General features: G+C 28.5%; 1 protein-coding gene across 1 annotated transcript in view; it reads right to left on the bottom strand.

Annotated features, from left to right (window-relative positions):
- LOC114123366 (shootin-1) overlaps nucleotides 1-23,481 on the bottom strand; it is a 30,911-nt gene extending 7,430 nt beyond the window's left edge. The window contains exon 1 of the mRNA XM_027986300.2: nucleotides 23,061-23,481. The gene's annotated coding sequence lies outside the window, so the exon portion shown is untranslated. The remainder of the gene's footprint in view (nucleotides 1-23,060) is intronic.
- Between the last annotated feature and the right edge of the window lie 1,375 nt (nucleotides 23,482-24,856).

Raw genomic sequence — 24,856 nt, 5'->3', positions numbered from 1 at the left:
ATTATAGTTACTTAAATGCATTTCAAAATTAATTTGAGTTTTGTTTTAAAATATTATGTACACCGTATCGAAAACGCTTCGTCCGCGCCTACGAAAGATAATATACAAGAATTTATTATATGTTTTGTGTCGAATATTATTTTAAAATATAGTAATCGGATGTTGGTGTATAGGTAGGTATACAATAACGTCATTGTGGTTAAAATATTTGAATATTTTCAACGTATGCGTTATCAAAGTAGTGATTAATATTTAGGGGAGAAATGCATCCACCTCGCAGTGTTTGTAATTAACATAAAGGTCTATTGTATGACAAAAGTTAATAGGTACGTTTTTTTTTTTTTTTTCATCGAAGATAATACGCATAACGATATTAATATAATAGTAGTCTGCAGCTGTAGACGATTTTCGTAAAAAGTAAATACACATTCACACACACAATAGAAATTAAGATGAATTTATAGTGGGCCGTTGCAGATCACTGTATAATATTAAGAATTTAGTATTGCGCGCACGCTATTGTGTTTTTTTTTCTTTCGAAAACCGATTATTCTTAGGTATTATATACGGATTGTGTGTAATTTTTTTCTTTGTTATAATATATTACACAGTATAATATATCTCTCCGGTTGTCCGACAAAAGCATGTGCTGCCAGGGTGACGGTGGTCGGTTGTACTGCAGCATTACAATATACGTAACTATATATGAAGCGTACTTATTTATTTATGTTTTTTCACGTACTCTTCGTTTATCAGTGGTCTTGTCGTCCCACTCGTCGTTGTAACACTATTGTAACAATATAATACAACGATAACTTTAATATACAACCTCTTTGTGATTACCCCGGTGGACCAACAGGTTTTCCGCAGATTTCTATCGGCGATGGGCGCGTGAAAGCCAATCGTCACGGACGTTTCAGCTGTTAGTGTTGTGCTTATTATTATCAGTATACGTTTATAATATAATATTATTATTTCCACCGTAATGGGAAATCAATACGCATTTGTACTTGTATTTTTTAATCTATCTACACGAGAAGAATCCCGTCGCCTGTTAAGTACCACATATGGTATATGTGTGTGTGTGTTTTTTTTTTTAAACCAAGGTATAAGGCCATAAATTCTCCGTGTATAAAGAGGTGCGAATGTCCGGGAATAAAGTTTGCAGTACTAAAGGTAACGGGACAGACTATTTTTTTTAAAAAAATGTTGGAAACTGATTGAAAAATGAAAAAATATAATAATAAAAATAATTTGATCATCATTATACATGTAATAAGTAATGACATAAACTACAACATTAACATTGACGCAATGGGTTCAATTGGAGACGTACACAAAACTACATGCCATTATATAACAGTACACTAACATAGTATCGAAAATAGAAGGAACGATAACAATGTAATACAATATGTCAATTGATAAATAATAATATACTGCTACGTAACAATAAGAAATATCGAGATTTTAATTTGTAAAAGGCGTGTTTTATTGAATAAGTTTTTAAGTGAGGCTATAAAACGCTGGGATTATAAAAAAAAAATTGTTACGAACCACACCAGCGAATAGCATAATATTGATATTATTTACAATTTACATCGTACTGTTGTATAAACTATAAATGCATAATTATTTACAATTCAGTAACAGGCAGGCACGTTACGAAAATCTAAATCAAGTAATAAATTCATTGCAGCATATTTTAAGCTTTTGTAAACTGCTAATAATATAATATTTGCATTGCACAACTTTTAGAAATATCAGAAATAGTAAAACATGGATAGAATAACAAGTGGAGATTTTAAAAAATCGATTATTTAAAGGAGTTCGTGGATATGTCGCATTGCTTATCAACGTCTAATATATTTGGACACTAAGACTGTCTATATAATATTTAGAGAAGAGAGACAATTAATGACTTCTAAACTTTTTTATGAAGAAAAGTATTGGCAATATAATATACGATACATTGTCGTAGTTCAAGCTGTCTTATTCGTCGTCGTAGTTGTTGTTTTTTGTTGTTAGATACAGTAATGAAACAGAGAGGGTAAAACGTGCGTCCGTATAAATTATAATACTATTATGTATACTGTACAATATATATAATATTATATAGTCGTGTCGACATCGCGTATACTAAAACACCTGTGGTTTTCCATTACGAATAGCTGATATTATTGCATGTGGTACCGCTATTGTAAGAAAAAATTGCTGACCGTATGCCAATTATATTTATGTTTTGTTTTCTATTTTTTCTTTTCAAAAACGTTTACGAACTGCAAAATCATTTACGGCTGCGCGACCGAACAACTCCGGAAGAACGTCTGTCTGTAATATAAGTACGTATATGGTATTGATTAAGTATTTCGAGTATGTACATTTGTGTAATTACCTTGAAACCATTACCAGTGCCACTGGGTAAAATATCGTACGTATTGTTAATTTAATAATATACGCGTATAATACATAGCAGACGTCTTGTCGGTCGAGGAATATTCCGTTGTTCATATTGAATCACGCGGAAACGTAAAAATTATTATGATTTACCGACCGGTCTGACGAATAACACCGCCAACTCGTTGCATAATAACTAATAACATATACGTTATATTATTAAAATGCGTTTTAGACAAATCATTTTTTTTTTTGTCATGGGTGTGCAAGCTTTGTCTTTGTTCGGGAGCCACGTGAGTTTACGTGACAAATTCTGTTAACATTTTGATCGACTTAATATAGGTATTACAATCATAAGAATGTACACATCACAATATATTATGTGTGTGAATCTAATGGTTTTAATGTAAATTATGTCAAATAAAATGCTCGTTTCATTTATTATAAAAGATAGGTATTGGAAAAGTTTTTGATTTTGCAGTTTAAAAATCATTTGAACTTTATGTGGGATAAACCCAGTGTTTAAACCTATTGTGAATCACCTACTGCAGCTTTCAGATATAAAGTTACAAGTCCTCCCTTGTCACCCAAAAGGATGATTTATTTTCTTTCAAGTCGAGTAGAATGGCAAGGTCAAGAGTGTTGTACTAGAAGATCACGTAATGAAAGGCAAAATGCTTAAAATACACAGACCCATCCTCGTAGCGGTCTTTCTATATACTTGATACTAAACTACAATAATATTTAATACATCGTTGTCTATAGCAGAAAGTTGCTGTGTAGTTATAGTAGTTACGTAGGTAATATAATAATGGTATGAAAATTTAAATAGTTAATAACTATGAAATAGATGTGTGGTTACTGATTAGAAATCAGTTTTTCCAAATATTGCATACAAGATTCTATATTGATATAAGCATCTACACATATCATAATATGTGCGTAGGTACAAATTTGAGATTTCCAATGGTATACAAACAAAATGTATAATGAATTCTCTGAGTTTACATATGGCGTATTATCGATTATTTTTTAATTTTATAATATTATAATATTATTTAATTGTCGAAATATCTTGAAAATTTTGTAGAAATAATTTAAAATGCCAATAAAAATATTTTTATCTTTTTAAATTTTAGTGCAATTATTCAGCATGCTGTTATACTTACGTAGTCAATTTATAATATTTAAAAATATACATGTAAGTTGTAATTATTTCCTTTGATCTTTAAGAATCTGAACAGTAATAAATTAATAACCAATATTAAAATATGGTATTTAAAATGTTACCCTTTTGTACAAATAATTGTCAGACGAAGTAAAGACAATACTATATTATAATATACCTAAGACGTAAATGGGCGTAAATAGTATATGCACATTGTACAGGTACGAGATTAAATATTGTAATATTCTGACTATCGATAATATATTATACACTGCAACCGTAAAAAAACAACTTATTTTGTAAGGAAACTGCAGTTTGCGAATTATTATTCCTTTGCGTCGAATTCGTCGTTTTATAGAACGTATTATAGGACTGTCTGCGTTAAAATACAATATAAAAAATACACGCACACACATTTTATAATAATTGATGTATTTGTACAGACAGTCGTGATCGTACTATAATAAACGACCGTATGGGTACAGAACATAGGTAAAAAAAAAATATAATAATAATAATAATAAACGTAATATATTATGCAAATTGGCTGGAAAGACGCTCGCGACGTCTTTTGAACCGTCGCGTCCAATGCCCCGACGTCGCGGGACACCGCCATATGTTCTTCACGCGGGCGTATACATATATATATATATATTATATTCGAGTTACATATTATTATAATCGTATGAAAACCGAAATCCCGGCGTGGGCGGTATATTTGAAGAATATAAAACCGTATGCGTTTTCACAATACCTATAGTATCCATGCATATATAATATCGGGCCGAGATAAGTTAAAACAGGAATTATATATTATATAATATATCTACAGTGTACACGTGCGTAAAATAGAGGAAACCGGAGAAAAAAAAATTAAAATCTCTGTTATAATATGAAAATAGTATTATTATTATTTGAAAAATTAATAACAAATTAAATCCAAAAACCTTAAATTCTGCAGATAGTGTTTACACGATTGAAAAAAATAATGGTATAATAACATTATTAAACGGCCACGACAATGACCACCCGTACATGTAATATTATATGTAATTATTTTATCAATAAGCTTAGTCCGCAGTAGAGACATATAATATTATATTCTGTGATAAAATTGGATACAATATCATTATGTTCATAACAATTTACATAGTATAATATTTTATTGCTATATTATAATAAATTCCGATTAAATCATTTATAATCGATAATGTTTTACCGTCAACTTGATGGCATCAATAAAACGATCATATTTTCAAAAACACATTTAATATTTTGCATAGGTATATATATGATACAATAAAACGCACATAAGTGTTTATTTTCACTACAGTAGCTGAGTAGATGACAGAATGTAGCAGCGTGAAAACAAATCGGTTTTGACATAGGCCGAGAATTTCGTTTCCGTTGATTGCATTTTAATGGCACACCGCACATATGATCAATTTAAACTCATTGAACGTCGTTATTAATTATGTTATATTAATAATAGTTATGTCGTCGATTTCACTAATTAACGCGTTTGCGCCATCTCATAATTTTCGATATGTTAACGAAGTGTAAAGAATTAAAGATAACCGCATAATATTGTTGTGAGTTTGTCACATTGGATATTGTAGATACTACTCTATAGTAACCAGTGACGTATCTGTGAGGGGATGGTCAAGCTCCCTCTTCAAAAGCTCACACTACACACATTCGTAATTTTTTTTAAATATTTTGGTTAATGATTTAATATAATACAGATAATAAAAAAAAGTGTATGTATAAATAGAAAAACCTATATTTATGCATTTATAAATTGAAAAGAGCCATTTCTGAACTATTTAAATCTATATAGGTAGGTAGATATACTAAGGAATCCTTAGTAAGGATGTCTTATGATAATCATTAAAAATTGTTTTAAAAAAACATAATATTGGATCTAATATTTATTATTTTCAGATAACAACATAGACAAATTATTAAATTTGGCAATAATTAGATGGATATGATGATTAATGAATGTGATTATCGAGTCATCGCAGTCCCCATATCTTCCAAACTCATTATCATGAATCTATTCCTGAATATTAATTTTAGTACAGAAAAGTTAAATAACCAAAATTTACTAGTTCAAAGTTTAATTTAAATAGTAAAAATCAATAAATTCATTATTAAAAAAAAAATGGGGCTGAAAATGCTTGGTCAATCAAACGGTGTAAAAAACATACCACCTAAGATTATATAATTACGTGAAATAAAAGATTTATCTTAAATTTATTTATAGGTACAAAATATATAATTATAAATAGTGGATATGATTGCTTATAATGCTGTTTGTTTAGAAACAACTTCACGATTTCAATGATTGTAGTAACCTTTCAAGTTTAAATTTTTAAAAAAAGAAATTGAAAATGAAGAATTAAAAAACGAAAAACAGTAGAAAACCGTCTTATAATGTATGGAATATATTTATAAATTAGTTTTTGTTTTGTATTTGGTCAATACGAAATCCAAGGGTAGAATAGCTTTTAGCATATAAAATTATTGCTTATAATACCATACATAATATATGAATCATATAGAATGATTTTATTAAGTTAACGAATTATGTACATGATGTAGTTAATGGTATAATTTAATAACTCAATATTTGTAAATTATAATTTAGTAGCTATTATACTCGTGTGCTGGGTAAACAATTTAAATTCAAGAGTTGCGTGCGCAAGCGCTAATGAGTATTGGGAGGCGGTAAAATTTTTTCAAATCGTTTTTGTGTTGGCATATATGATTTATTGTTATTATTATTTTAAAACCTTAAGTCTCGGTAAGCGACCCTCGCTTATTTGTTAACATAATAGCACCTACAGGAACGTCAAGAAAAAACTTGTTTATATTTAGTATTGTACACTTAAATCTTATTTATACGTATATACCAGAAATATGGTGTATAAACAGTATTATAATGAATTGATTTCATATTATTTTTATAAAATATATTATTATCATATAAATCGAAAACATTATTTTATAGATTAAGCAAAACGTTCAAAAATCTATTTGTATTTATTGTAAAAACTAAAAACCTCATAATATCATGAGTTATGAAATCAAGCTCATAATACCCATAATGCCATAATAGCTATCTGTATGCCAAATTTCAGTCCAATCGGTCCAATGGTTTGAGCTATGCGTTGATAGCAGTCAATCAGCGTACTGTTTTATACATACAGATAATATGTTTGTAATTTTAACTCTTATTCACAGCAAACATCGTAGTCGTATACTCGTATACATAGCAGTTGTAAAACATAAAGCGTCAGTGTGAATCGATATACAAAGATTTAAAATACGCGTCTTAAACGAGTTGGAAACTATTTCGATGGAATTGTGTTTGTTTTTCTTTAAGTTCCAAACAAGTTTGTCCCTTATTTTTAGTACCTACAGGTTTAAAAATATGGTCAAATTTAATATACCTATAAAACCACCAACTGGTCGAAGTATGAAGCGAAGCGAATTTTACGGACTGCAAAAGCGATTGAATATAATATCGTTCAAATATTATTATTTAACCGCGAACGAATGGAATGTTACTCTCCTACGGCAGTGGCTGCAAGAGTCAAATATTTTAACGGCGGTTATTTTTCATTGTCTTTGTTACAAATTTAAAACCATTACGTTTTATTTTTCCCCCGCATAAATGTATACCGCCACGCTGACCTTGATGTAACATCACACAGACACACGATATTTTTTAATGTCTTCTGTCACTCTAAATGGTTAAAAAACAAATCGTTTTACCCTTGTGAATAATAATGCGCACTCTGGCTCGTTCGAATTAATACTCCGCTGCCGCCACGTGTAACTAAACGACAAAAGGGCAAACATATATATAGGTACGTCATGCGTGCACCATAATACTCTATTAGGAAATAGTGATTGTTGGAATATATAGGTAATTACTAAGGACGACTGCGACGTATTAGAATAAAACATTATCCTGCTAAAACCATAATATGTATGCGTGTGTTTCGGTGTTGAGGCGACAGTTATTATTGTCGGTCCGAACTATATATTTTATGGCAAATTTTTGGTACCTACCACTTTTGTCAATAGTAAAAAAAGTCATACAAGTGTAGTGCGCGCGTAATACACGTGAACGGGCAAGTGATTGAATTATAAATACGTATGAGATGAATACCAATTACGGGCAACAGAAGGACACACCGCCGCCGATATCGTTCGCCTATCGTCGTCACGGGCTTGGAATAAAGAAAAACGTTCCCAGAAACGATTGATTTAGGTCATGACCGTTTTGGAGTCGGGTTGTACTTGACCGTGAAAATATTTTTGAAATATGATCGGGATTACATAAGTAGAACACAAATAATATAATATTATGTATACTGTATATAGTATATTGTATAAATGACGGCGAAAGACGTTCAAACCGACTTAACACTGTTATTGACTCTTGATGCAGATTCAGAACGAGAAAATAAAAATAATTTATTACATGCGTAATAAATTGTATGTATACGCACTACTATATACAGTATAATTGCGGCTATGTCTTTTTGCGATATTTTTCAAATAACAATAATATGTGTTCAGTACTTCGTGAATGTTGTTTTATCCTAATTATCATAGAATTGCCGCAAACCATTTTGACACATAAATTATTGTTATAATATTTAAATAAAACGCTTTTCTCTGAGATTTAATACAATTCAAGTATTTATATTATGTAAACCTATGTTTTCTTCTTAAACGCATAATTGCGTGTAGTTACAATGTTACATATCTATAACCATCTACATTATTTATTATGTCGAATTATATTATTCAAACCAGAAATCGTGAAGCACCCATTAAAGAATACAATTATGAAGAATTTTTCATTGAAAACGAACAATGGAGAAATTTTAACAAAAATGTATTATCATATACATATATACATACACAATAATATTATATTATAATAACGTATAATATACTGCATAATAATTTTATTTTATTAAATTTAGTGTAATAAAAGTAAAGAATACTTTTAAAAAGTATTTAGGTATTTTTTTATTTTTTTTTTGTAAGAAAATTTTATCAATATTATAGCCAGGTAATTATGTAATAAGCAAGTTTTATTTTCAGTTAAGTATAATTTTTAAGGTAAGTTAAATATTAATTTGTTTTTGTTGTCATAGATTGTCGGATTGAACTTATGATTAAAACATAAAACGTTTAGAAATACAAACTGTGAGTCAACTGACACATATATTATTACGCCACAGATTAAACCAATTATACTTGGAGGTCTCCCAATTTTTATTAAACTGTTTATGCATTGCAATGTTTTTATGTACATTTTATCGAAGATTGCATTTCCAGAATATGAAAACACGATTTCAGTATAAGTTATTAAAAGTGTATTGCCTTAAAGTGCAGTTTTCTTTAAGATTTTTGTAATAGTCGAATTCGTTGAAAAACTGACTTAGATACTACGCAAAAGTTATAAACCGAAAATGATAAGGTGAAGACTAAATAAAATATGATCGAAGTCAAGGTGATACAAAAAGTTTGCGTGTATCACAATATGTAGTACTATGGAACTTACGTTTTATGTGTAGCATTTCGTCTCAATCCGTTTCTGTCCCATACGCTGCATCAATTTTAAGCGAGTGTATACGCGGATAGGGGACGAAAGCTATATTAGTACAAAACTATAATAGTGAGTACGCGTTTGCCGACTGCAGTTGTTAGTTTATTACGATGACAATATGTGCGCGAGCACGCGCAGTGAGCAATAACTCGACCACACAGCCTGCACGCGAGGAGTTCCGTTATTGCTCAGAGGATATTTTTCGACGTCTATTTCGAGAACGGCGGATCCTATCATTTCCTGCCTCCCAACCCACGACACTTCCGCTTTAGCCGTTTACGCTCTTTTATCCCGCGTACACAACAAATACGTATGTGGCCGTTGTAATGAACTCCCACGACCGGAAGAAAATCTGATTTCTCACACCGATTACGTAAATATCTGAACTGTATAAAAGTGACCATTGCTGTAAAATCATCCTCTATATTATAAAGACTATCTTAAATTCGAAAAGACAATAATGTTTATAGACAAGTACTCTATATAATAATGATTAATAAGTCTCAAATACAGTAATTATGTTAACAATTTACTAAGAAGCCCATTGCCCGAGTTTATTAAATTATTCATGCATGAAAAAATAAACTATATTAACTATAAATACATATTATCATTTAGATATTGTTAGGAATACGTATAGGTATTTAAAACATTTTTTTTTGAGTAACCCACTATTGAATAATATGTACACCAGGTTTTAGATTTTCAAAGATTACCAGAAATTTCCTAAGATGTATTTTCATTTATTTATTTATTTTTTTTTTTTGAACGTAAATACTGTTAAAGTTAATGGTTCGCTTGAGAATAATCCAAGCAAATCGCATTGGCCTCTTTAGTAATCTTGTTATACTAAACTTCTGACTATTAAAGTGAACAGACTACAGATAGTAAAATAATCTACGCGCTTATATCATCCCAAATCTATTAATCATCTCTGCATTATTACACTTTTACTAGATTAGTTGATTTTTAAATATAACAAAATTATGAGGAGAATATCTAGTCTTTTTTTTAACGTAGATTTTTGGATTTTATCAACCTAATAGTTACCGAAAATCCATCTCATCTTTTTGAGAGTTTGACTAGATAATTTATACACAGTTATTAATATAACATAATATTATTTTATTTTATAGATAGAAATTACTATCTACTTTGGTTAAATATATAAAATTAATGGGTAGAAATGCTTATTATTATTTTTACAAAAATATAGAATTCTAAAGACATTAGGTACCTAATTGAAGATTTTAATATTATAATTTAAACAATTTTACTCAGAATATAAACGTAGCTTATGCCAGCATTGGTTTAATATTCAGTTAATAAATGTATTACCTGTACCAATCTAGTTTAATATTACAAGAAACATCATTATATTAAATTTTATAGTATATTGAAATACTAAAATTCATAAATTACGGAAATAAGGAAATGTATAATAGATAATGAACAAAATTTCTATCTAGACCAATCTTTAAAATAGTAAAGTAAAATAACTAAATTTAATTAGATTAAAAACTAAATATTTCTAATAATTTCCAGATATTTCCAAAGATTATTTGAGATTTAAAAAAGATAACCTACCTAACATCTGTATAATGATATCCAAAAGTGGTTGAAATTTAATACACGTTCGGGGTACTTAAATTGTATACTTTATCAGCCACAAGATAACACTTTTAATAATATATATCTAGAATATGACGTGTATCATATGAAAACACAATATAATGATATTATACTCGGCGATATTCGTCGTTATTACCTAATTAGTTATTACCATTAAACTGATATACAATGCTATACATATATAATATACTCAGGAATATATTATCATCTAACAACTATCTGATAGTATAACACTCCCCTATTAGGAGCCAGACCTTGACTTTTATTTTACCTACAGTTTTACCTTACAGTTGTACATAATTGTCAAATTTGCATTAATGAAAACGGAAATAACTATTAAAAAATATTCAAGAAAAATTTGAATTTTATCTTCTTATAAGGTCAAGCTTCAGAATTCAGATGCGATTTATAGAATAATACTAGTGCAGTACAGCAGAGATAAATACTTCAGATATGCTTGATCGTTATCGGCACGCGTAAATCATGCACACGTTTAATTGTTTTTTTAACATAATATATACAAATAATACTAATGGTTATTACATAGATTAATAAATTGTATAAAATAAAATTGTATTTACGCAAAGTAAAATAGTCGAGTGACTTTTTTTCATATGTTCAAGCGTATATACATTATACATAGTCATATAATATACTATATAGAATCCATGAGGTTAACATGTTTATTCTATATTAATTCTATATAAATATAATATTATACATTAAATTTATATATCAATTGTAGCCTGTAGAATTATATAAAATTATAAGTTATAAAAAATGTAAATAACTGTTCGATAACGATTAAAGGGACATTTTATATTTTTTTATCCTTGAACTTTAAAAAATAAAATCTATAAATAATCGAAAACGAGTCGGGAATGCTCAAGATGCTTACATATATTTTGGTTAGTTTCTGGTAGAAAATTGGAACTAATTAATTCTATTGGAATTTAAAAGTAAAAAAGTATAGAAAAAATTAATTTAAATCACACTTCAAAAAAAATGAAATAAATAAAAATAATAATAAAAAATTAACGAAACATAGAAATATTAATTAATATGTAGGTACGTGGCTTATACTATTTTAAAATAAACGATACATTTTATTATTAAATAAAAATAACATTTTAAGTACAAATTTGTAATTTCAATAATGATAATATTACGACTTTTTTTAAAAATTATTTATTATACATTTGTAATACTTGTTTACAAAGTTCTATAAATTAAATTAAATTGAAAAAAAAACAAAATATTTTTTGGTAGACAATGAGATCGAATTTTTTGAAATAAACCTAATTCTAAATATTTCTTAAAAATAAAAATATTTCATTCATTATATCTACCTAATAAATAATATCAGGACCCAGATCGTAAATAAGCTATATGAAAACCCAAAAGCTAGAACTACATAAATTATATTGTAATATAGTTAACGATAGCCAAAAAATTGGAATCAAGTTTACTAAAGTTCAATTCATGTTATGCGTAACACTCACAATAAGGATGTTTTAATTTCTAAATATTATTAATAGGCATAATTGTGATTTATTAGTATGTCCTTACAAGTCTTTATCGTGGAAAAATATTTTAAAGTATTGTTATTTAAACTATATTTACCGACACATTCTATATTTTTTTTTCGCAACACTCCCTTCCTAACAAAATATTAACCAAAAAACGACACAATATTGAACCACAATTTAAATATCACCACAATGTTTGTAAAAGAATAGTCGGCCAAATGAAATGGGGATATTAATATGAGAAAGCTACAATCGGAAACCTGCTTAGGATACCGACTACTTCACGTCGTACGCTAATAACAAGTTTAAATTCTATTTGTTTTATCGAAATATACCCATTGACTTTTTGGATATCCATTACAATAGGTATTTATAAGTTATATTTTATAAAAATTTATTAGCGCCGTTAGTTTGAATATTGTTAATAATTTTATTCTTTTATAAAAATAAATAAATAGTTTTAATTTGTGTTGTTAATTATTGCATATATCGTTATAGTGTTGATCTTAATTCAACATAAAAAAGCAAATAATTATTATATAGTTATAGTTCCTATACTTGTAATAGAATTCATATGACAATATGCATTTAGATATTAAAATAATACAAATTCACAATAATGCACAATAATATGAAATATTTATATCACGCGGTGACTATTATAGCAAGGTTTTACTTATATTTTCCAAACATAAATACAATAACATTACACATTGTATGTAAAAATAATAAATTCTAAGTATAAGCGTCGTTGAAAAATATAATATGTTCGCCATTTCTATTTTTTAAAAAGAAAAACTATGAATAATAAAAATGACTCTAAATGTGCACTCCCTACCTTTATTAGCCTCTCAACACAAAATTATACGTGAAAATTGTATGCACCACTATTCAGCCCCCAACCACCCCTAAATCTTTAAAAAAAAAAAATCAAGAAATAGTCATCTCTTAAAAACTACGTTTGCTTTACCACTACACAAAATTATCAGCGATCCTAAAACCTGACTCGTTAACTCGTACCGCCTGTTTCACAAAGGTTATTATGTATAAATTAGTGTTAAAGGAGATACCAATTGGATGCACGAATTCGCCTAAACTAGACTGTAGCCTGTAGCTAAAATATATAGTTTCACATTATGTTTTCTTCAAAACCTATGAACATTATATAGAAAGTAAAATTGTTACTGTATTTAATATATCCCGTTCAAATAAAAAATAAAATGAAAATTGAAAATAATTGTGTACATATTATATTTAACATTTATATTATTCCGAGTATTATTCTAAACAGATATACAATGTTAATTATATCATACAAGATGCTATTCGTATCTAATTAAACGTGTTAACAGATTAAAATAATTATTATCAACTACCAAACGGGTGTTTTAAAGTTTTTTTTCAATATTCGCATTTATATGATTTTTGTCTGTTAATATTTAATGTTATAAAGTTGATTATTTTCTTAAAAGCATATTTGACTAAATAAATGAGAATAGATAAATAGACAAAAAAACTTTTAATAAATAACCTCAAAATATTTGGGTTTATACCGATTACTAATAAATATTTTAATTCTTACATTTAATATTATACCAAATTGTACCTATGAAAATTATGAAAGTAGATATTTATAATTATTTAAAAAGAAAAATAATTTTCAAATACTGATATTTTGGATATCAATTACATTAAAAGTATATTATATAATATAATAATATATTATAATTCACTATTATGAATATACCAATAATATATTTATTTAACACTTATACAACCATTATTATAGTTATAATACATTAAAAATGACTCACAAACGTTAGGCTCATTAGTCATTACGGTGTTTTATAAAATGTATAACGTACAAAGATTATTAAAACCAACTACAAAACAAATCGTTACCTATTCGAAATACGATCATTCAGTTAGGTTAGTTATTAAGCATTAATTACACACGTAAGATCATTATTAAATTACATGCATTATGATTATAAATCGTTTACCAACATACATTTGCATAATATTATGTTGTGTTAAATCAAAATGGCGTACATAAAAATTAGTTGTATTCGAGATGATAAATTCTCAACCACTAACATATAGTTATAATTAATTCGTATACTTTTTGCTGATATAAAACTTTTTGTAACTTTCTAGACCCTAGTTGATGCTCCAAATCGGTAGTCATGAGTTCATGACTAACTATAACTTAACTGTAGTATGTGCAAAATGTAACACATACTCTTTGGAATTGAAAGTTGGAAGGAGCAAGATCAAAAGCATCAATTATAACTTGTTTTCGTGAAAATGCATTTTAATTAAATACACATATTAAACTACTATAAAATATAATATGAATCATCTTGTTTTAATTGTTTTATCTTATATTATACCTATCAGTCAATTTATTATCAGTTTCAATTTTTGAAATAATTACGATTTATTAAAATGTAAAGTAAATTAGCTTACTTAAAAATGAACTTTTATACAAACTATAACATTATACCTAGCTATATCTATACTATATATATAGCACTATAAGGATACAAAGAATCACTTAAAACTTGAAAAATCTTAAGCTCAAAAATGCAAATTTTGCACTTTGTGCATATCTGTATAATATGTTATGTACTCATTGTACTCATATTATCATTCACATTATTAAAGTTTATAATCACGTGCATCTATAGATTTAGACACTATCGTCTTTGAGTAACTTACAGTATAGTATTATAAATATTTATTCTCATAAATCAGCATATTTTCGCACATCATTTATTATAGAAACTCCGTCATTATATACATGGAATGCATTTAGGATTAACAGGACAGTGAAATTTAGATGACAATAGACTTTTATGACGCAATTCTATTAGCAAGAACTGTTTTTTTTTTTTTTTTTTTTAATAGGCACCTATTATATTTTTACCGTATACGTAGGTATACAATGAGTGTGATATACGCCCAAAAACCTAGATTTAATAACTATAAATTGTAATCATAAACCCTATAAGTAGGACCTAACCTATAAATACATAAATTCGAAATTCGAAAAGCTAACGATTAAAATTCTAATTTTGTTGGAAGCAAAATGTGAAAATGAAATTCATTACTCGAATTAATGTTTACGATTGTACTTTTGAATTGATTCAAAATAATAATATTATAATGAAATATATAATAAACAAACTTGTATCAATTGTATTGTAAAATAATAAAATGGTTCCTATTTCCTAGAAGTTGTATTAACTTTTTCGAGACGGTCTGTATTATTATTGTGTCAATAATTGATTTTTATTCCCTGTGAAGTATAATATATTATACAATATCATACTCTTTGTATTTCAACGGTTTTTACATATTACACAATTCATGGAGATTATGTAAAATAATTATACATAAACTTTGAATAATTTATTATGCAATATTGAATAAAAATGGAAAAAAAAAAGAAACAAAAAAAGGTTATAACTTTGAATCGAGCTTTGAATCAAATGAATATGGCACGTGCATAAAATATATGAATCATACAATAAATACTAATACAATTATAAAAATACATACGAGTATACCATTCACCTAATTTAACTTAATCTTTACAATTGACTTCCATAAATCATAATAAATATGCACACAGAACCATTATGAAAAATGCACTTATGTGAAGAGTCTGCAGACATTTTTAATGTTTTTGTCTTAAACCACTCAATAGATGTACCTATATGCATAAATCACTTCCGGATCACATTTCATATTAATCTTAATAAAATTCGTTTTTGAAAAAAAAAAAATATGCCATAATATAGACAAACTATAAGACGTATACTCTACCGTCGGTGGGTAATATAAAACTTGCGCTAAATTAAATTCGTTATTTATTTTTAAGTAGGTATTATACGACTATACGAGGTACTATAGGTACCTATTCTTAAAAAATGCATTATTACTAAAAAAAAAATACTCAAATATGATAAGTATAAATAATCATTACTTGATACTTTAAAATTTAATCATCATTTAAAATTGACTTATCACATTGTTTTTGCTGAGATCATTCGAAATTGTGTAACTATATATAATAAAGCCAATATGTGGCCGCTGCAGGGGTCGACATTTTTAATACACGTCTAGCTATGCGTCATAAAAATATTATCTTTAGCTACGGCGTAGAAAGTCCAGTATGTTTTACCTATAAAATAAAATAGCAGAACGTCCATGTCAAACTCGCAATATAGTTTAATAATATACCAATAAATACGGAACTTAATATGGATATTTAAATATTTTCCTTATTCTATTACGCTTCGGGGGTCACAAAGTTGTTGGTATATTTACCAGTAGCATATATAAAACATATTATTTTCTATACACAAATGTGATGGTTAAAATACGTCATTACGTGTAATAAAATGTGTATAATTTAAAAAAAAAAAATCGAACAATTTAAAATAATCTCCTTTTTGCACTCTTGGATGATGTAGCCGTGGGTGTTTTTTTTTTTGAAAAAATGTAAATGTAAATAAATGTTTTCTGCGACTGAATAGTAAAAGAAACCAGTTCCACCATCATATCAATGTAATAATATACGTATATAGATAGAGATAAACGACAAGAGAACCGATAATCCGACGACTATCATCATCACCAAACACAAACCGTTTTGGTCCAGACACGAGGTGTTATTTCAATATTATTGTTATATATATTTATTATGATCATTAGGTATGCTAAACACTGCCCTGATCGTATTATGAGTCATTGGAGCGCGTGAGTCACTAAAAATGCGGTTTGTCAGTTTTTTTTAATCAAGTTCGTGAAAATTGGCAACTGATATAATTGTTATTAAACATATAGATACCTAATATTTCGTCTGATTTTGTATTCTTTAGATGCGTGTGTATAGTGATAGTGAGTCATAACTCATAACACAGTTATAATTTAAATACATACATACATCTACTAACCTAACTGCATGTTAATAAATACAACAATATTATATTAGGTATGCTAAAAATTTAAGGAAATATCAATCATTGCCCATGGGGTACTATATCATTGCATTAATGAATTTGGGTCAGCATCGCGCCAATGCGTAGAAGCACAAGTCGTAACAAAACGATTGACAATTTTTTATAAATTGTGATTCGTGGTACTACAGTTTTGTATTAAATATTAAATATAAGTACATCTACTCTCTTAGCAGATATTAAAACCTTCTACCAACATACCTAATGCATTTTTTTTTTTATATTAATTGAAATTGATTTTATTTCTTTTGATATCAGTAGGTACTCGTATTTCACAGTGCTATAGAGTTCTAATAATTTAGAATGCATATACATTATTTCGGTTGATAATTATTAATTATTGTACCTTTAACTACCTAGATCTTTTGATATATTTATTTCAATAACAAAGAATCATTTCTGGTATAATCCAACGGTAAACAGTATAGGTAGGTAATATTTACATAAAATGTGTATTCAAAGTTTTGTAATATTTTCTTTGATTCTCAAGGTCATTTTTTATAAATGAATAAACGACGAGTTTAAAAAATGTATAATTTATACTTATCGTATTTTTTAACTACACGTCCCACGTGTACCCAATTTAACAGCATTAAAATCGTATTCACATATTTATTATTATGAAAGTGCCATATTATTTACCCTTAATTTATTAAATTGCAGAATATGTTCTTTTAGCAAAATTATGTGATTATTTACTGTATTAATCTAGTATTTACTTTATAAATTAATAATATAATTTAAAATTTAAAATCTGTGGTAAAAGAATGAGGAATCAAAGTAAATTAATCTAAATCCACACATTGCACATTTACACTTATATCAAGAAACTGCCCTACAGAAATCTTCAATAAACTACCCCTCCTTCCCACACAAAATATTATACACTCTTTAATGATCTATTCATTCCAACAGTACAATAAGTAGCCAAAACTCACTATAAACGATTCAACTCTAGTATATCCAACCATCGCAATTCTCTAATTTCACATTTATCTGTTCCTAACATCCTAGCAGATGATCTCAGAAGATGTTTGAAACGTAAATGATATTGTTTCCTAGCGCCTAAATAACTTAACATCATTGGGCACTACCACAAAGTTCCATCACTAAATGGATTCTTCTTTCAAGACTACAGCCATTACTGCCCCTATGCATTACTATACATTACTTATAGTTATTGTAAAAAAGATACATTTATATATTATAGATTAAATAATAAATATTTGAAAAACAAAAAATAAGTTTGTGCAACATTCGATATTATTAGGGAAACGAAACGTATTAGACAAATACAATGAATATCATAAACCTGTGTAGATTGTATACATAGACCAAGAAAGGGATGAATGTAAATATAAATGTATATTCATGTAAACATAGCACCTATTTTAGTAACTTTAGCATGAAAAAAAATTCATAATTATTTTAATAATAATTGTATATTGTTTATTAAATACTTAAAAAAATAATAATAACAATATAAAAAAAAATAATAGAACTTTTAGGCATTATAGTATTAATGTTAACACTGGTGGAGTTTCCATGTATACCATTTGGTGATTACAGGTAAGAAAATAAAATAAGCTGAATTTACGTGAAATCTTTTCATTGTATTTTTATGTAACCGGTACTTTGCCTAGTTTACGATCGTCCCCAAGAAAGGTGAACGTATGTTTATTATAGGTTGATAGTAGATACTATATTATAGCCTATAATATTAAATATAAGGTTAAAACATACTACAGGATTGATTAACTACTACATTATTATTAGGTCAACAACGCAGGGAATTCCGGAAGGCGGACGTACGTGTCACTCGTCCGTTTAGTCATTTTAGGTTTTTTAGGTTTTAACACATTCTATAATATTTCAGTTATTAGGTATAAGTATATCACGTCATATTCACATTATCGACAAGTAAATATATATATTATATATAAGTAAAAAAGATTAAATTAATTGTATAGTAATAGTATATTACAATATTATTATATCCTCTAGAGAGAGAAAGCAGCGTCTGAAAATCAACGTATGAGTGTTCGTAGGGGAGAGAGCAGCAAACTGTAACCATATAATTAACTCTACCGTAACCGTAAAAGTTGGCAGTAAAACTTCATCGCTTCCAATAAAAAATAAAATTTATTGCATCCAAAGACTTGATCCTAAAATTGCATTGTCTATTATAATAATTATAAATATTTTCAGAAGGAAAGAATAGTATCTTACATAATATTTAATTTCCTGTACACAAATATTTATAACAAAGACACCTCTCACATCTGTATGAGTAATCTTACAGACATTCGCTTTCCACGACGAGGTAAAAAAATATACAAAAATGCATGATTAGTGGATGATGTGCTGAATTGCTAACGTAACATATTCACAGATAACATATTAAGATCTAGGACGGTGTTTGTTGCTTAAAAGTTGTTTTTATATAATTGAAATAGTTCTTATAAAATTAATATATGGCAATTTTATAATAATACGTATTTAAAATTTTTTTTTTTTTATCCCTATTTTTAATTTCATATATTTCCAAAAAAAAAAATTGTATAATAGTTTTTTCAGTGTATTATTGAATGAAAATTTAAAAAAACTGAAATAGTGATATATCTTTAATAATGCATTATATTATATAGGTATATAAAAAAAAAATCAGTTCATTTAAAGCATAATTAATGGGAAATACATCGTGACTGCGTAAACCGGACGGTTGTTCGATAACTAATACAAGATATATGTATGTCAGAACGGAATTAAAAAAACCATAGTGACAATGATAAGTGCATGATACTAAAACGCATTTTTGACGACGTCATAATATTATGTAGTGGCGGAGAAAATATTGTTTTACGAGATAAGGATTTTAAATACATACACAATTCAGATATCGCCAGCTGCAGCATTCAACATATAGTCATACATTATTATATAAAAAAAAAACCTTTGTGCATGAATACCAAGTAAAAAAAATACTATTGTCGCATATGCTCGCCACTATTTACATAATATAGTAGGTACCTACATTAGTAGTTAGTACATTTACCACCACCTCGTCTGAAGCAGATTATTGGCTCCTTTGTCTTTGCACAAATCCTTTTGTTCTTTTTTTCGTTGTGGATAGAGAGCACTGAGTTTAGACTGGAGTGATATTGCACAGTAACATTTTAGCGCGCCTATAAACGGTCACGCAAACTATACGTACTACATCGTACACGATATCTCGATTAATAACGTTTAAAGCAATCACATACTTCAAAGCGGCAGTTTTAATGCGTTTATCCAGACACGCGGTTACTGTATCCGATAGTAAAAATACGACCCCGTCATCCTTACATCACGTACGTTAGTCAGTGTATTAGGTAAATAACATTATAGTACACCTATCTATCGTTATCGTATAGATTATACGAATAATACACTCTCGATAATGAATAACGGATAATGGATATAATTACATTTTTTTCGTATTGTTGAAAATAAAGTTATAGTTAAGATATGTTAGGCGGTTGTAGGTCGGGGAAGGTACACTAACACAACAAGCGGAAAAATCTAGTGAGCAAATGCATTTTTTGAGACACTTACATCTAAAGCTTATCTATTTTTTTAGAAACATGACCCAAATTTTCCCCGAAAAATCTATCGCAACCCAAATGGTTTAACTTATAAGAATAAAAAAAAAACCAAAGTTTATTTATTAGATCTCGTACTTACTACTTTATACTTTATACGTATAAACTGTATAATGAATATAATTTTCCAAATGTATATTTAATAACAAGACCTTAAGTTCTAAGGACTTGGTCCAAACTAAAAAGTAAGAAAATTACTATTAAAATGTATATCAATTCAAGATAGATATTCATGATACTATTACATATTGGTTTGAAAATACATTTCGAATTTTATAACAGGTATGTAGAGATTTATAAAAATGTGTTGTATACAACCATAAATATAAAGGTTATTTTTAAAACCATTTACTAATTTAATTGGTAAAATATGTTATTAAAATTTGCTTATGACTACCAAGGAATAAACTAACACAACAATGAGACATGTCTTACTAAAGTGGTTTTATAAAATAAAAAAATTAAATACTACTATTTCAGAATTTGGGGTTTAAAATACTTACTATACCTAGTATTGTCAATAAATTCGTGGAGGTCGGCGCTTAAAAATGTTAACCCAAAGTGGATATAGAAATATTAGTACGTATTTTGTCATAAACAGACATAGTTTGTTATTGATACTATCGATAGTATAAAAAGGGTATTCATCCCGATGATGGTCTGTTGGCGATAACGAATAAAACTATAATGGTAACTACGTATTATTATTTACCATGTTATTGTGAGAATCGATAGAGAGACTGATACCTCTGTATTACAGGTAACAAGATAGAAGTCATCAATGTGGGAAGATTTATACGTCGCGTCGTATCGACCCGTGTCTATATGGTTATATATTAAGTGGTTTTAAAACTAATCGATAACAACAATACCTATGGTTTATTAACACTTTTGATAAAATTATTGCAAACCCAAGGGGCACGTCTCAATTTTTGAATTTATCGTTATAATTATATACCTAACTATAATAAACGCATTACCGTTGTCCGTTTTACAACTTTACAAATAGTCATGGTGAATTCCATCTCAAAAGTTTAATTCGATTCCGACGCACTATTACTTATTATTTAGTCTCCCTTTCCAAACTTTAATAATACAAATGTTAAACAATAATGTATAAAGATAAATAAAGATTTTTTTCTCAACATTTCAACTTAATCTGCATAATTTGTCAATAAAAAGTAGAAATTCTGCTCGAAAAAAGCACAAAAAAAAGACGCAATGTGGACATGTGGTGTGTGTGTGTGTGTGTGTGAAGGTGCCAAAACGAAAACAGGTAAGTAATAGTAGATACCCACAATATTATAACAAACTTATGAAAATATAATGAAAAATGTCTTCCGAATAACAGCCTCATATTTTTTGGAGTTATACTAATATTTTGCGAATACGAAATGTATTGGTTTATTTTTATTTAATTGTGTTATTTACTTATTATTATTATGTCGTATCATAGTATAATATTAAGTCGTTGCGGATAAAAATATATGCATTTTTTTATAATTTAAAATATTTAAATTTAGTTTTCTTTTAATTGTGTCAGAGGAGCGTATTTCTAATAAATGTTTTAATGTTCATTATATTATACTTCTTAGAAGTAGGTACCTGAATGTATATTTTTGAATTTTTCAAAACATCGATGAACAGAAAAATATCTGGATGGAAGCTGTAAAACATGCCGTTGATCTTTGAATGAAAAGCCTCATAGTTATTAATTCACATAGATTATTATTCGTAATTGGCCGAAACTTGGATATTATAACGCAAAAAAAAAAAAAACCAGGGTTGCAATTCGAATTGGATCTTTGTTCATAATTATCATTGGGATGCAATTAATGTAGCTAACGCATCGAACTGGTTAGGTACCAGAAAATGACATCGTAAAATAAATTTATTGTACGTAGGTACAAACGTGTTTTGCGCATCGATAATAATTATTAAAATAAATTCGACGAACGTATTGTAATATCGGTAGTTCCGATCTGAAGTTTCAATACTGATTTCGGTAAAAAAAAAAACCCAAATTACCTGTTTGTGGTGGTGGCGTCCGAGCTTATTAATCCTGTGCAGTGACGGTCACCAACGGAAAATTCCGACGTCATCGAATCATCTTCGGACTCTCGTATCCGGTAGGTAGGAGAAAACGTACGGCCAGGCGATCGTATAGGTACCCGGCGGATTATTATAGTCTTGTGAAAATCTGTATCCACAATCGAAAACCGAACAAACAACGAACGTATAATATAATATTATACTTAAGCGATAATATTTTCTATTCGGTAAACACAACGCGAACAGCATTCGCCGGACGACTGCAGAGATGAACAACGGGCACTGTTCACGACCGTTCACAACCGCATGTGGCACATACCTACGGCGATAACGTGTGCGCACAAGTACCACCTACCACACCACGACCACGACGCGCGACTCTGATAACGAGTCATTACCGAAGGCCACCACCGCCACGGCCGTCGCCAGCATTGCCACAGCGTTATATACCGTCGTACGGCAGGTCACACCAATGCGATAAACAACAACAATAATAATAATAATAATATTGCGAGGTGTATCGAAATAGGTACCTAATGTGCGGTTGTTATTAATAATCGTGTTCCTACAAGTCGAAAATTATTATGAGTTTACGAACGTCGCGTGTAATTAAACGTCTCGGACGCAACCGATTTGATTAATTACTTTTGACTCGTTATAAAAATTAAAAAAAAAGAGTGTAAGCATTTCGTTATGCTTGCAAAATAAAAGTCGCGTGTAATCTTTATAATATACGTAGTTACGTTTATACGGAAGTAAAGTGCCCTGTAAACCGGGTTGAATTTTTACGAAATTAATAATTATTTACAACTGCGTTTTGGTTTTCACGCGTAATCTATGGTAGTCTATTTCTTATTATTATAATAGTAGATCTACGGATACGATGGATTGAAAACTACAAGAAGGGCGAGTGACAGGAATGCGAGGAATTTTAGGGTTCGTGATAGATGTGTAACTATATGTATGAGTGGTGACTGCCGATTGGGGAAGGAGTAAAAAATATGTAAAACCTACGAGCTAGATTCCAGTTTAAATTGTGTAGCTCCGTACAACAAGTATATCTGTTAAACCTTGAGGCCCGTTAACAATGCTCTCATCTCGTGTATATTATAATATCTTAGTCCGTAGTTTATATTGACGAATTGAAATTTGAATGATTTTTGAAATATTTTCTGCGGTGATATATTTATAAGGTTAATGTTTTTCACTTCTGTCCATTGGGTTTTACGACTATGACCTTTGGGTATCGGGTTGAATATTTTAATAATTTAAATGTGAGTACCTATACACTCATACATAGCTGGTAATAATATAATCATATTAAATCGTATATTTGTGTACTTACCCGTCACCCGATATTCAAATCGTATATAATATATTTATTATATATACATAGTTTTTTTTTTTTTTTGGTTTGGTTTACTTTCGTTTTAGACAACTTGTTCTCAAATCGAATATCGCACGTAGTTGATTTAATGACGACGCCATGTGTTCGAGGCTCGTCGTTGGATCCAGTGCTGTATTTTAAAAATTTTCTGAGGAAGGGGTCAACAATTTTTACATAATTAATATAAACTGTGATAAATTGATAACTATATACCTATTGCCTTAATCACACATTATATTTAGCATTAATTTGGAAATCGTCGTCAGAATATATTGGAAATTCCAATTTTTATACTTATAACTAAACTATACTGCAGGAATATACATAGGTTTTTTTCCTCTATGGGGAGGGATACAGTACCCCTGGACACCCCAGTAAATATGCC

Source organism: Aphis gossypii, chromosome 1, assembly GCF_020184175.1.
Source record: "Aphis gossypii isolate Hap1 chromosome 1, ASM2018417v2, whole genome shotgun sequence".
Classification (NCBI taxonomy): Eukaryota; Metazoa; Arthropoda; class Insecta; order Hemiptera; family Aphididae; genus Aphis; species Aphis gossypii.
This window is presented reverse-complemented; position numbering and strand designations above follow the sequence as displayed.